The 15309-nt window shown below is 38.3% G+C and overlaps 1 protein-coding gene across 10 annotated transcripts in view; it reads left to right on the top strand.

Moving 5' to 3' along the window:
• Window positions 1–2585: 2585 nt before the first annotated feature.
• The window catches only part of LOC6555808 (zinc finger protein 2), a 44503-nt gene continuing 31779 nt past the window's right edge, over window positions 2586–15309 (top strand). For 4 of the 10 annotated variants that reach the window (XR_003408202.1, XR_003408203.1, XM_026983417.1 and 1 more), the window contains exons 1-2: window positions 2586–2756; window positions 4641–4931. The gene's annotated coding sequence lies outside the window, so the exon portion shown is untranslated. Of the gene's footprint in view, window positions 2830–4599; window positions 4932–12105; window positions 12165–15309 lie in introns of those variants that run through there. The other 6 variants (XR_003408205.1, XR_003408206.1, XM_026983415.1 and 3 more) reach the window with 6 other exon arrangements.

The following is a 15309-nucleotide window of genomic DNA, read 5'->3' as shown; positions in this document are numbered from 1 at the left end:
TTTGTAGTAGGATGCACAGCTTTCTTTTACCAATCCCTCAAACCCAAAGCGTAAAGCCAAAATATTGCTATAGACAAAATTCTGTACATATTTTCATATATGTATATATTTTCATATGTGTTCATATGCATACTTTAATACCTTTCCGTGCATTAGCGGGTATGTAAAAGTGAGAGTAAACGCGCTAAAAACGAAAGAGAGTCAGAAAGGGTTTTATCTATTCCTTTCCCCTGTGACATGCGTGTTATATTCATTTCTAGTTAAAAGTGTAAACGCAGACGCGAATTTTGGGATAGACTTCTACGTAAATATGTATGTATTTTTATGCTGTATCTTGCTTTGTTGAAATACGAATTTATGTATACGATTAAGAAGGCAAATGCAAAACCCCGAGTGTCCGACAGTTAGTGTACTGATACATGTATGTATGTACATATGTGCTGTATATTTATTATTCATTATTTTGGAAACTCGTATTGGAGCTCCAAAAAATCCTTCATATATTTTATATATTGTATGTAGGTATGTATATTTTGCCATTGAGCATTAAGAGATTCGACGACTAGTTCTCTGCTTGTGAATGTATACAAACTTTAGATTTATACATCTTAAATAATTTGTATTTTAGATGTTGTAATACCAATGTTGACTTACTAACTTAACTTGTTGTTAAGATAATATAACCGTGCAAATGTATATACATGTATATACATACATACATTCATATAAATAATCATTAGTAGAGCAGATTTTATTAATTTACAATTTCTTACATTTACATCTAAATGTATTTTTAACAGATGACGTTTTTTAACTAAGTTTATGTTTTGGTATAAATATTTTCTTTTAAAACTATTTGGAAATGTGGGTACAGTGGGTCAGCTGAAGTATCCAAAAAGTGACAGAAATAAAACTAACATTATAGTTTTACAGTGTTTGGCTGGAAATTAAAACCCTCAATCAATATTTCAACTTAATTTTAAATAAAGTATTGAGCTTGAGCTAAACCTTTACCGCCGGAGTAATTATTCAACAAATTATTAGATTTTATGAACTATGTTCCGTGAACCATAATCATAACTTTATAATTATTCGTAGAGTGGAAGGGTATAATAGATTCATTGAAAATCTTGCAACCGCCTGACCCTATAAAGGATATATAATCTTATCAGGATCACTTGCCGAGTTCGTTTGTCCTTCGAGATTTTGGAAACTGTAAGAGATAGAAGGTTCATATAAAGCCTACAGATCCTGTTGACAACCAATGTCTTTTGATGTGTCAAAACTTTTACGATACTACCCGTTACTCGTAGAGTAACTAGATTTATTGAAAAGTATGCATTCAGGATGCGCTTCCGACCCTATAAAGTATATATGTATATTCTTGATCAGGATCACTATCCGAGTCGGATCCTCGATCCTCACGCTCACAGGATCACTAGCCGAGTCGATCTGGCCATGTCCGTCTTTCCGTATGAACACCACGATCTCAAGAACTATAAAGTTAAGACTAAGTACAGATTCATTCATTCCCGATACTCGTAGAGTAAAAGGGTGTACTAGATATGTTGAAAAGTATGTAATAGGCAGAAGGAGTTTTTGTTTTGAGTGTTTTGAGTATTTTGAGTGTTTTGAGTTGCAAAAAGTTTTTAGGCAAATCGATAGAAATTTACAAGACTTACGTTACTCTTACAATTGAAAAAATATCACATCATATTTCAAAAGTGTGGTCGTGATAGTTTTGTGCGGTTTGTGGGCGTTCGAGTGGGCGTGGCAACATTTGGAAATAAACTTGCGCTGCGTTTATGTCTCTGGAAGCTGCATGCCTAATTTTGTAGTTCCTGAGATCAAGGCGTTGACTCGTCTATTGATCCTGATCAAGAATATTTATTATTTATATGGTCGGAAACGCTTCCTTCTGCCTGTTACATTCTTTTAAAGGAATCTAGCATACCCTTTTACCCTACGAGTAACGTGTATAAAAATCTAAGATTGGGTATAGCTTAATCGTTTTGAATATATGTACTACAAAAGTGTATGTAATGACAATGTGATGTCAATCTGATATTATATATATATATATATTTATCCTTATAAAGAGGGTCCTTCTAAAAGAGGACCTTAATATAAATATAGGTTAGTTAGGCTAAGTCAAGTTAAATTCTAATAATATGGTTTTAGAATAAGTAATAGAAAAGGTTGAGCAACACGAAACATGTGTGTAGAGATATTTCGGTTCAAAAAAGGCATTGTGATGGTTTTATACCAGTTTAATTACTATAATATTTCTGATCATTCTGCAGACAATGGGATGTGGAACTTGCCGTGTTGGAACTTTTAACATCCGTCGGCAATAATACAAAAATAATGAAAGATGATTGCCCAAGCTGCACCCACACAAAACAAAGACACACACACATGCACACCAACAGACAGAAATTAAATAAGGAAAAGAGAGGCTCGCTGTGAAAGCATAAGCATTGGTACACCGTTTTATCACATCATCTCCCGTCTCGCTCTACCGTAATTACCACTCTGCGTGGCAATAATTACCCCATTACGGAAATCTCACAAAGTCTCCCAGTCTCTCTTGAATCTTGCTTTGTACGCATGACTCGATTTCGTTCGGTTCGGTCCGGCTTTCGGAGAACAGAGCCCGAGAGCACCGGAGCGCATTGAGCAGCAAGTAAACAAGTAAGCCTGCCTCTCAGTTCAGTCGAAAAAAAACGTTGAATGAGTCAGATGCGGGTCGGATGGTGAGTTTTGGTCTCTCAAAGTTGCGGTTTCGTTGTAGATCTCCACTATGTTATATTCGCCGTTGGCGTGACTGTAAGTCTAAATGTGACTGTGACTATTCGATTTTTAAGTGCGCCAAACCGTAAAAAGTGCGAAGAAAACAACAACCAAAGAGTGAAACTGAATTGTGATCTGTGATCTGAATTGTGTTACCTGTGTAATCACTCATTGCTGGCTCAATCTTAATCCTGCGGATAGTGATATCTATGTAAAGTTCGTTATGGGTGCGCGTTGTTATTGCGCGTCTACTTGAGTTTTCCACCGCTCACCATTTACACACCTCGAATTGTGTTGTGGCGAACAGAGTATCACAACAAAATGTAAAACGTATAATAACATAAATGCAGAAGAACGCACACTAAACCTTTCGACTAGTTTCAATCAATTCCAGTGTGAGCTCACCCTCTCTTTCTGCCACCACCTGCAAATGGATACATTCGATTTGAATATCTAATAACAAAGAGGGACCAAATCTGCGGCACATCTTGGTGAAAAATTCAGTTCGCCTGCCTCTACATGGCTAAATCAAATCGAAAATATATTGTATGGGTGCATGCTAACGGTGCAGTATACAAAACAATACACTCACCCTTATTCGTATGTACTTGCGGGTACGGGTCTCTAGCAACAACTTCAATTAACGGACCAGAGCAGAATTCCATTCCAATTCTAGTAAAGAGAGATGGCGAATCCTGAACTACTTGATGTATTGAAGCTGGCGAAAACGGATTCCTTCCGGAAATAGTTTTTTATTTTTAATTGCATTATTTGCCGAACGATCCCAGCCGAGTAACGCCGAGCTGTTTTAAGCCGAGTGCATCGAGGGTGCGCGAAAGGAAGTCCCAGGAAGGAAAGAAGCTGAAAAGAGCACACCACAGGCACAGGCACAGGAAAAGGGTGCTATGCCGTGCTAGTCGGTTGTTGTATGTTCTCTATGAATTCCCTTCAGCGAGTTAATGAGCACGTGGTCCACGAGAGAAGTGTATGCAAAAACGCTCTGTCTCTATTTCTGTCTCTGTCATGATAGCTCTCCCCTGTACGTCGGGCTATCTGCACTGGGGTGGGCGGATGGCAAGGGATGGGAGGGAGAGGGAGCAGGAGTCCCCACTTGTGACTGTGTCTGTCAGTGTGCGTGTGTGAAAATTTGTGTATAAAAAAGAGACAACTGTCTCGTTTGCGATATAAGCAGCCAACTAGGAGTAAAAGTGTTGATATTAAAAAGTATTAGGAGTAAAAGTGTTGATATTCAAAATGCAAAAACCGAAGAAGTTGGCAAATTAAATCAGTGGGCGTAACGCGCGCGACTACACTTACCGAACCACACACTTTTCTACACTCACACTCTGAGGGGAGGTACCTACACACTAATTCGCACGATTTGCTCTTTTGAAACACCGGACAAAATATGTTAAGTGATAAAAATCGAACCTATTCACGATCGAGTCCTTGGCGAAACCACCTTTATGTTGCCAACTGGCTGCAGTAGGTCGATCACCTTTCGGCTGTCACCTGCCACTGGTCACGGCAATTACACCCGCATATACATATGTACATATATATGTATGTACATACGTACATATTGGGTTCTTTTTGAGCCTGCCGTCTTCTCCCTAACATCCTGCCTATTTACCACCTGTCTTTAGATGATGGCTTCACACAAATGCAAAATCAAAACCGCAGACCCTAAGCAACGCCAGTAGAATATGTTGATACCAATGTCTGAAGAATATTTACAATTTATAGATCCACATCATATAGTATAATTTGTGTGTTATAGTTACTTATGATAGATAACATTTTCAGGACAAAATAATAGTGGAATTGTTCACAAAATTACTCTCTAGGTGCCGCAGGCTAATTAACTCGCCCACGTCTACAAGCGCTCGATTCAAAAGTTCCTATAATATTTAAGCCTAAAGTTAAAACATAACATAGTACAAACTATCGCCGCTAACTTAAAGTAATTCACAATTGAACTAGCTAATAACGCAACATACTCCGAGTCCAAACACACGCCTATGTGCAAACATAAAAACATCAAGCAGAAATCAACGAAGATCGAATGCCCTCGTTTGAGGGTCCAGCATTCCAGTCATCCAATGGCTTTTGGATTCAAATTTTCATAAGGACTACAGGTGAGTAAAATATTAATTTTGGTATGGTTATTTGTCTAGTACACTAGGTGAAATCGCTCCATTGTATATAAATTATCTTATTCTCGTATTAAAGGATATTCATAAAATAAAATGTCTCGTTACTATTTAATGTACTAGACATTAAATACAACAAGAAAGTATACAGTATTCTTGTATATAGACTATTAGATACCCTTTACTCAGTTTCATAAACAGCAAGAGCCGAGAACAGAAGAAGGGCAGGGAACGGAAAAGAACACGAGGAGACAAGAGAAGAGAAGGAGAGGAGAGGAGATGGAGAGGGAGAGGGAGAGGGAGAGGTGAGGGGAGAGGGGAGGGAGAGGGAGAGGGAGAGGGAGAGGGAGAGGAGAGGGAGAGGGGAGCGGGAGAAGGGAGAGGGAGAGGGAGAGGGAGAGGGAGAGGAGAGGTGAGGAGGGAGAGGGAGAGGGAGAGGTGAGAGTGAGAGGGAGAGGGAGAGGGAGAGGATAGGGAGCGGGAGAGGGAGAGGAGAGGAGAGGGAGAGGGAGAGGGAGACAGGGAGAGGGAGAGGGAAGAGGGAGAGGAGAGGGAGAGGAGAGGGAGATGTGAGAGGGAGAGGGAGAGGGCGAGGAGAGGTAGAGGGAGAGGGAGAAGGGAGTCTTCTTTCTCTTTCTCTTTCTCTTTCTTTCTCTTTCTCTTTCTCTTTCTCTTTCTCTTTCTTCTCTTTCTCTTTCTCTTTCTCTTTCTCTTTCTCTTTCTCTTTCTCTTTCTCTTTCTCTTTCTCTTTCTCTTTCTCTTTCTCTTTCTCTTTCTCTTTCTCTTTCTCTTTCTCTTTCTCTTTCTCTTTCTCTTTCTCTTTCTCTTTCTCTTTCTTTCTCTTTCTCTTTCTCTTTCTCTTTCTCTTTCTCTTTCTCTTTCTCTTTCTCTTTCTCTTTCTCTTCTCTTTCTCTTTCTCTTTCTCTTTCTCTTTCTCTTTCTCTTTCTCTTTCTCTTTCTCTTTCTCTTTCTCTTTCTCTTTCTCTTTCTCTTTCTCTTTCTCTTTCTCTTTCTCTTTCTCTTTCTCTTTCTCTTTCTCTTTCTCTTTCTCTTTCTCTTCCTCTTTCTCTTTCTCTTTCTCTTTCTCTTTCTCTTTCCTCTTTCTCTTTCTCTTTCTCTTTCTCTTTCTCTTTCTCTTTCTCTTTCTCTTTCTCTTTCTTTCTCTTTCTCTTTCTCTTTCTCTTTCTCTTTCTCTTTCTCTTTCTCTTTCTCTTTCTCTTTCTCTTTCTCTTTCTCTTTCTCTTTCTCTTTCTCTTTCTCTTTCTCTTTCTCTTTCTCTTTCTCTTTCTTTCTCTTCTCTTTCTCTTTCTCTTTCTCTTTCTCTTTCTCTTTCTCTTTCTCTTTCTCTTTCTCTTTCTCTTTCCTTTTCTCTTTCTCTTTCTCTTTCTCTTTCTCTTTCTCTTTCTCTTTCTCTTTCTCTTTCTCTTTCTTTCTCTTTCTCTTTCTCTTTCTCTTCTCTTTCTCTTTCTCTTCTCTTCTCTTTCTCTTTCTCTTCTCTTCTCTTTCTCTTTCTCTTTCTCTTTCTCTTTCTCTTTCTCTTTCTCTTTCTCTTTCTCTTTCTCTTTCTCTTTCTCTTTCTCTTTCTCTTTCTCTTTCTCTTCTCTTTCTCTTTCTCTTTTCTTTCTCTTTCTCTTTCTCTTTCTCTTTCTCTTTTCTCTTTCTCTTTCTCTTTCTCTTTCTCTTTCTATTTCCCCCCTTTTTCACCTGTTACCGGATATCAAAGCCTCAAAATTTAAAAAAGAAGTTATAAGTTACAAATTTTAAGTTACCGATTTTCTGACAATTTGTTGGAAAAAAAATATTTTTTTTTATAATACTCTTTATAAAAGAATCCTATTAATTAGAAATGGCTGCAAGTTGAAATTAAAAACGACCGAAAAAACAAGGATTTGTAAATATTATTTTCTGAGAACACGGAGTTTCGGCTAAGCGCACCAAATAAAAGCTATTGGTTCATCATGGCAAGTCACCCTTTGGGACCTTTTAATTACTAGAAAACTTCTAATTAGCCAATGACGATGAAGCTGCCACAGCTAGGGGGAATGGGACTACTAGTCACTTGTGCTTGGACACGCGAGTTGGTTCAACGAACGAGTTTACCGAAATAAGCTGAGCCGAACAGAAAAAAGAACAAAGCCGAGCAGAGAACTAAAATCAGCCCAGTAATTAAGCACAGAACAGACAAAAGCAATGATGACGAGTGCGAAGCTTAGAGAGCTTATTGCTCTCGCTCTTTAGCTGTTAAATCTCTGATGATGCCAGTGCAGAAACAGTGGAAACATGGCAGAAACAGCGGAAATGGAATCAAAAGAAGAGTAAAGCAACTGAGTGCGACAACCGCCAAAGCGCGACTTGATTGGTCGGTTGTCGCTAGTTAAAGTCCGCGGCTCCCGCTCCTTTCCCTTCTGTTTCGTTTCGCTACTTACTCCTCCTCGCATTTTCTCTTCTCTTTCTCGACTCTTTGCCGCACGTCCGCACCTGCCGCCCCAATCCTCTGCGGTTGTATTTGCTTCGCTATTTGTGTTTTTCGTCATGTGTGGGTGGCTGGGTGGGTGGTTTAGAGAACATCGTTAATTGACGCCGTTAGAATCACACCCCATTGGCGTTGTCACTGGCTTGGGATCGGCATACCCGATTCGTTGCCGCTAGCAGAACTCTGTCCATAGAAAGAAAGGAGAAACCTTCGCTTTGGCGAAATTTTAATTACTAGGACAACCAATTAAGCACAAACGCTTCCACACTCCAACCGTCTCACTCGCACGCTCTGGATATTCCCTTGTGCGTTAGCCAGTGCATGCACAAGAGCACTTTGAATTACATATATGTATATATGTATGTTTATATATGTATATATATACATATATATATAGATGATTATGTTTGCAATACGTGGGCGCTCGCATGGGAACCAATTAAAGGAAAGTAAATAGGTAAATAAAACAGAATAGAGTGTGCGCTCCTTGTGGATAAGTTCATACCTATTTATGCTTCCTACTAATTGCTGCTTATATTGCCGAGTCTGTGCCTTGCCTTAATGTACATAAACTTACATTTCGTTATTTTGTGGGTATCTAAAAACCATCAACCCTCAATCAGGACCTTAGATCCGCTTGTACCCCGGGCGACTTCTTCGCGTGGTGAAAGATAGAGGCAAATTTCAAAGAAGAGACGCAAAAATCGATAATGACGAACAACGATATTAAAATAAAAAAGACTGTGGAATCACAATAAACAACAAACGAGAGACCTTCCTTCTGAAAAATATACGAGCGTGTATATATGTACGCGTACATATGTATGTATGAACATTCATGTAACATTTACAAGCCGTGCCCGTGCCTGAGTGTAAGAGAGAGTATACCTTGTGGAGTTGTGAAGTGGGGATGAATAGGTCGAATATATGTCTGCTCTTTGCATACAAGTGTAGATGTGTTGAATGGGTAAATAACCTGGTGATGGTTTGGGACATTTTTGACGGCATGGGCCCCGAACACACCAATATGTGGGTGCGGCGGAGAGGGGTAAATTTCCGTTTTTTTTTTAATAGTAAAGTAATAATAATAATAAAGTAACTATTAGATATCAGTTAAGCAATTTAAGAGATGCTCAAACTTTTAGAAGTATTAAAATCAAAGCGCAGAGTCATAGGATCTCATCACCGCACAATCACCCACAAATAAACAATGTTTAAGGTAAGGGTGGTTTGTGTGACAAGAAAAATGATTCAAAAATCGTAGGAATAATTGTAATAAAAAATTGCTCAGAGCAGCGAAATATGAAAAAAGCAGTGTAGGGAAAGGAGAGAAAGAAAGGAAAGGAACACAACAACAGAAAGTGGCCGAAATGTATATATGTCCCAATGCTCCCTGAAATACCACGTTCGGGTAATTGTGTTCTTCATATTCCCATCTCCGTCTTGTACTCCATTTACCCATCATCCTCCCGTCTCTGTCGCTCTGGACCCACACTCACACCCACACCCGCAGCTCGAAGTACTTTGCTTTCCAACGTTGCCATAAGGCACGACGCCGACGACGACAACGACGACGAAGGCCCTTTTTGGAGAGGGCCGAGAATATGCAGAAAGGAGACACCATCATCATATTCTGACGAGACGCCGAGATACAGTCGGTAGCGAAGCCAAGCGCAAGCAGCGCATTATGTATAAATTATTTATTTACATACACATTATATTTCTACCCGCGCACCGTTCGCTGATAGGAGAGGGAGAGGGGCTGGATTGTGGGCGTAGCGAATCTTCTCCTGGGACCTAGCCGAACGACCGGTCGCCACGGTGTCTCCTCCAGGCACCCCCAGCCTCTGCCTCCACATCTGTCTCAACTTCTACCAAGACCCGCTTCGTGAGTGCGCATACAATTACAATTACCGCGCAGAGATATAAACGCACAATGGCAGACGAAAGGGGTACGCGAAATGAGACCCAAACAACAACAAGGATGAAAATAGAAATTAGCAACAAAGCCGACAACGAACCCGAACCAGAGGCCGAAACCAAGCCGAGCCTTGGAAACCTGTTTTTTATGCCGTTCTGCTGCTGTTGTTGCGGTGGCGCAAGTTTCTCAAATGGCAAAAGTGATTTTAGTCAGGGCCACGAGTAGAGAGAAGGGAGTAGTAGTAACGAAATTGCACTCTCTCTCTATCTTCTGCTCTTTCCTATATGTTCGTCAATTGTAATTAAATTAAGAGTATTTCTCTCGCTTTTTCAGTCTGCTCCCACCCCTCACTCACCCAACCTCGCGCAGCGACCCAGCTCCAACCCCCCTTACCAGCAACCCAACGACAGAAAATTTCGCTCCGCAGCTTTGTCTCGCATCTCTTTCTTTTGAGTGAGTACTGGTACACCTATGTATATGCGGGCGAATGCCGTACGCACGCATACGAGTGGGAGCGAGGCAGAGTGCGGTGGCAATGATTTAGTTGTTCTCATTGTTTTTTCTTGTTTGGATAAATGAAATAGGATTGGTAGGGGTGGAGAACTGAAGCGTGTTCTGGAACATTTGCTTGACTTTCCTTTCTCTCGTTGTTCAAGGGTTTGCTATCCTCCGCTCTCAATTATTTTAGTTCTCTCGTTGGTAACCCTAAACCTAATCCCGCGCACAGTGCGCGTCAATGAATGTGAATGTGGATGTGGATGAGAGTGTGAAAGTTCGGCTAAAAACAAACAAGCGTACGAGCTGAATAGGCGTGGCGTAAGAAATGGACCGATGCAGACTCTGACTCTGATTACGACTCAGATTTCGAATTAGGCTCACCCCGGACGAACGACGACTGACGAAGACCTTGCGATACAAATCTGCATATCATATGTAATTGTCGGCCATTAAATGTGCTCCAAGCGCATGTGTACTGATATGTACGTGTACACATATGCATGTACATACAGATGTGAGCCTGTTGGCTAAATCTTTGTACTGCGTTCTCATATGCAAACATAATGCATGTGCCACATACACGCACATATAATCAATGTTCATGTGTTAGTATACTCCCCCTCGCCCCACTCACGTAAAACTTTTTGCTCATACAGAAGTGCCATATAAATCGCGCTCGGACAGAGTCGGAGAGCATGTGCCAGTGTGTGTGGCGTGTGAGCTGAGCACTTCGCACACCACTGCGGTCTTCGACTACCGCATAGCATCTTCTGATTGGTCGTTTTAATGTGCGCTGAGTGCTCCCGCAACCCCCCACATCCCCACCCTCGCGTCACATCTTTCCTTCTTGCTCTCCCCTCGGTGACTGTATTAATTACGATTACACATACACGCAGCAGCAGCGCTCCGGGTATTTTAATTGGTTGAGCCATATATGGAGCTGGGAAAGAATGGAAGAGATTTTAGCACATCGAGCTTATTTCAGAAATACATACTTTTTACTATCCTTTAATACGTTACACAAATATTTTGTATCCAGATTACATATGAAAAGGAACCTTTTTGGTTAGTAATCATTTCGAAATCGTGTTACGAATGCCAAATTAATTTCCCTCCTACATTATTTTAGACTAGTTTCAGTAAATTAGTCAGTAGTTACAAATTCGTTAACAGATTATAGCGCGGATTACATTTCCAAAAAGACCGGAATTCGCAATTATCGTTTAATTTCAATTTGGATTTTGGAAACATTCATCATTATTAAAAAGTTATTTATATCACAAAAGTACCAACATTATGGTCAACGGTTACACTACAAGAATGAAAATTATGTTGCAGAGTGTAAAAGAGGATACACTTGTAAAGACCTCAGAAGGCCAAAAAAATGGCCAATAAAATTAGGTTTAGGCAATACGACGATTCATAAATGGGTTGGTTATTCTTGTGGAAAGTCGGAAGTTTTTACATAAAAGAAAGTTCGACTATTTAGTTTAAAACTAAATACATACTTTTAAAATTAAGGACATTAATAAATATCAAATCCCCCGGGGTGGTACTGTGTATCTATATTTTATAGCTTATTGCTTAATTGGTGTATTTTGAAATTGTTAGTATTCTAGTCTAATTTAATAGTCTAAAGTAGTTTCCGACATTGTGTGTATATTTGATCAGCATCACACATGAAGACTTTCTAAACATGCTATTTATATGTTGAGCTTAATAACATGGAATCATATTACTGTGGTCTCATAAAAACTTGCAACATTTTCAATACATAACAATAAGTTTTCAGTCTCGTTTACAATTCTATTTTTTACCGTACATTCTTATAGATTAGACCACTTCCACTGTCTCTTTTAAAATACGGAAAACACTGACAGCCTTTAAAACTGAGAGATTTAATGGCATATAAGCAGCAGACAGTCGAAAGACATTGATTTCGACCAAGAAAATATGTATGTTTAAGAATTTCGTAAATGTTGCCTTATGGCGTTTTCACTTCTGAAATTACTTTAGACAAAATAATCTTGTATAAGCATTTTCGAGTAAGAAACCATTAATACATCGATCATTATTTACTAATTTAATATTACTCTATATTTAATACATGCAATTAAGTCATTCAAAAACAAGATTTCCCCTGCGCTCAAAACTCCCAACGGTTGGGTTAGCCATAACCACACTGCCTCACGTGAGGGGCAAGTGCCAGTCGATAGTTGAGAGTGGGTCAAGATATGTACATATCCGTATTTTCGTATAACTTGTCCATTGCTTCTTGGTTTGTGTTTTTGTTTGGCTTGCGCTGGCCTTGTGTTTCCGTGAGCATGTGCGTGTGTTTTAGCACCTACTTCCCGTTTCATTGAGTTAGTGGGGCTTTTATCTTTACGGTCAATAAAGGTTTTGGCAGTTCCCGTCTTGTTGCTGTTTATATTGTCGTGTCCTTGTGTTTATGTTCCTTTCTTTAAGGATATCACTTGCAGTAAGAAACACACATGTGTGCGTTTGAATATACATATGTATGTAGTTCGGCTTTTTGAATGCTGAACTAAGTAAATGCTTTTAAGCAATTGCAGGTCGCCTTCTACTTATGAACGTCTTTCGAACACTGCCTACATCAGAGAAAAGGTAAAACGAAAGTAACAAAACATTCCAAACGTACGAAGAGGAAGCCTATTCGTTACACTAATGTAAGGACATTTGTGTACACATTATGTACTGCATTATTAAAAACGTGGAATTAATGATAACCCATTATTCATTGTTTTTTTCTATATAATGCAGTTCGTGTAGAACTTATTTAAAAAAGAAACTGTGTTATACCAAACAAGAACATTCAAAAAAACCATAAAATATATTTATATATTTTTGTTCAGTATCAATAGTGGCAATACTGGCAAAGTCCGTCAGACAGACAGTCCGTCCATATGTTTGCTTTTCAAGAAAATGAAATGCCACGTCCACACTTGAAAAATGTTTTGATATTTAATTTTTTTTATATATCGTAAATTGCTAAAGATTTGCAAAACAACATTTTGCCACGCCCACAAACCGCCTAAAACTGTCACGCCCAAATTTTTGGATAATTATATTTTTTTCATTTTATTATTTGTTTCCCAATTTCTACTGATTTTTCAGAAAATCTTTAAATTTCTCGTTTGTAATTCCACAATCTGATAGTCTGGGAACACGACTTCTTGTTTTTGTGAACATATTTTAAGCTTGTACATTCACAATTTCACCGTTTTTCCTCCTAAACCATATATGTAATTTCCTCAAAGTCTTGGTATGCATTCCATTCAGTTTTTTGGTACCCTTTCGATTGGTGTATCACTCATTATTATCGACCATATCTGCTGTATTTGTGTATATAAATCTTTGTGCATCTTTGTGTATATAAATTCGTCTTCGCACACTCTTCTGGTGCGATTCGTCACTACGTGAACGTCTACAGTGATATGTATGTATGTATATTGTTAAAGTCTTGCTCTTTGAAGAAAATTAATATAAATTCAAAAACTCGCTACCGAGCAATGAGCGGTTGCTAACGACAGCTGAAAACCCTCTCTGGCAGGCAAACCCTATTTTGTTGAAACTAAAATTTCCAACGAATTCGTATTTTAATGTGCCCATAATTACAGTTACCGTATAATTATTAGAGAAATTATTATTAAATTGGCGAATCATTATCATCATCTTCTTCGCCTTATATCACAAGCTCAAAATAATCTGGGATGGAAGGGTGCTTGATAAAATATATGTTTGTGCTTAAATTTATTTGGGATAGGTATGAACATATGTATGTATGTATGTAAAACGAATCCGAACCTTTATGCATGCATTTTGGAAAAGTGCTGAGAGTTCAAGTTGTTAATACATTTAAAATATAATAACATTGAAAATTTGTATCCACTTGTTTTTTTTATGTAATCTATATAATTACGTTTGTAAACGAAATGTTCTTTTAAAAGTTGTATATGCCAACTTATCAAGAAATAAATTTTAAAATTACATACACGTGTATATACGGGTCCAAACCTTGGTGTAGTTTCAATTTAATTATTTGGATACTTCTTACTGGTAGAATTAATAGTAAACTAGATTCGTTGAAAATCGTATAACAGGTAGAAAGAAAGCGTTCCCAGCCCTATAAAGTATATATTATATCTATATATCAGGATCAATAGCCGAGTCGGTCTGGCCCTGTCCGTCAATTCAATTTCAAGAACTATAAAAGCTAGAAAGTTGAGATAATATATTACATGCGGATACCAGAGACATTGACTTAGCACAAGTTTTTTTTCTGTTGTTGACACACGGGTGGCCGCGATTGTTTTCTCCTTTACAAGCAAATACAAATTTCGTTGTCTTAGACGATTTAAAATCAAAGAGAGTGCCGATCAACAATATTTAATAATAATTCGTATATCTAGACTGAAATTCTTTAAAATACTCTCCATACAGTGACCAATATTCAAATAGCATTAGGAACTGTACATAACACTTGGTCATGGCCTAAGAAAAAGTAAAGAGCTTCACCTTAATTTATAAAACCCAGCCCTTCCCTTCAGCAATAATCACTCTTAATTATGAGTGAAGTAGCGTCTCCACAACTTCCGCTGCGTTTATAACGATTCCATTGCTTTCAGTCATCTTCGTTTGGTTTAAATCTTGCTCAATTTAAAAAATCGTCGAAACAAGTTGAGACAGAAAAAAATATCCGAAATATCTTTGATTAATGTTACTGGATATATATTTTTTTAATATTTATAATGCAGTTATTCAAAAATAATTTATGCTCGTCCATAAAATAATACATTTTATATATATTCGTGATCAGGATCGAAAGCATTTCCCACCACACCAACTACCGATATATACGTGGAAAATAATTTATGCTCGTCCATGAAATAATACATTTTATATATATTCGTGATTATCGAAAACATTCCCCACCACACCAACTACCGATATATACGTGGAGGAAAATATTTATTTAAAAAAAAAACGTATTTAATTCACGAGCGCCCAGACATCAAGTAAGTTTTCAACTCTGCAACTTAATGCTTAACTAAATTAACTTTTATAGACATAAATCTTTAATGGTTCTTGAGATTTTTTTTTTTGAGAGTCCCACGGCTAGAACTCCTGCCCAACCGATCGAGCAAAAAAGTTAGTTAGTAGACCGAAAAAAGTTAGTATTGATCGCTTTAAGAGCGGCAGAGAGTCAGGATTAGAAATAATAGGATAAAGTCTATTATAATCAGAACGTAATACTCTGTAGAGTATCTACAATGATTTAAAAATTAGGGGTAAGTAGTTTCTAGCGAATCTGCTTGGAACAGAGAAGTTTAGCCGACTAACCAAGTTGAGACTATCAACTGCACCACATTTCAAATTACAAATAAAGACTGTTGCAAGCATTGTTCTACGGTTAGCTAGGGAAGGTAAATTTATTAACATTAGTCTACTGG

Source organism: Drosophila erecta, unplaced genomic scaffold (assembly GCF_003286155.1).
Source record: "Drosophila erecta strain 14021-0224.00,06,07 unplaced genomic scaffold, DereRS2 tig00000294-arrow-arrow-pilon, whole genome shotgun sequence".
Taxonomy (NCBI): Eukaryota; Metazoa; Arthropoda; class Insecta; order Diptera; family Drosophilidae; genus Drosophila; species Drosophila erecta.
This window is presented reverse-complemented; position numbering and strand designations above follow the sequence as displayed.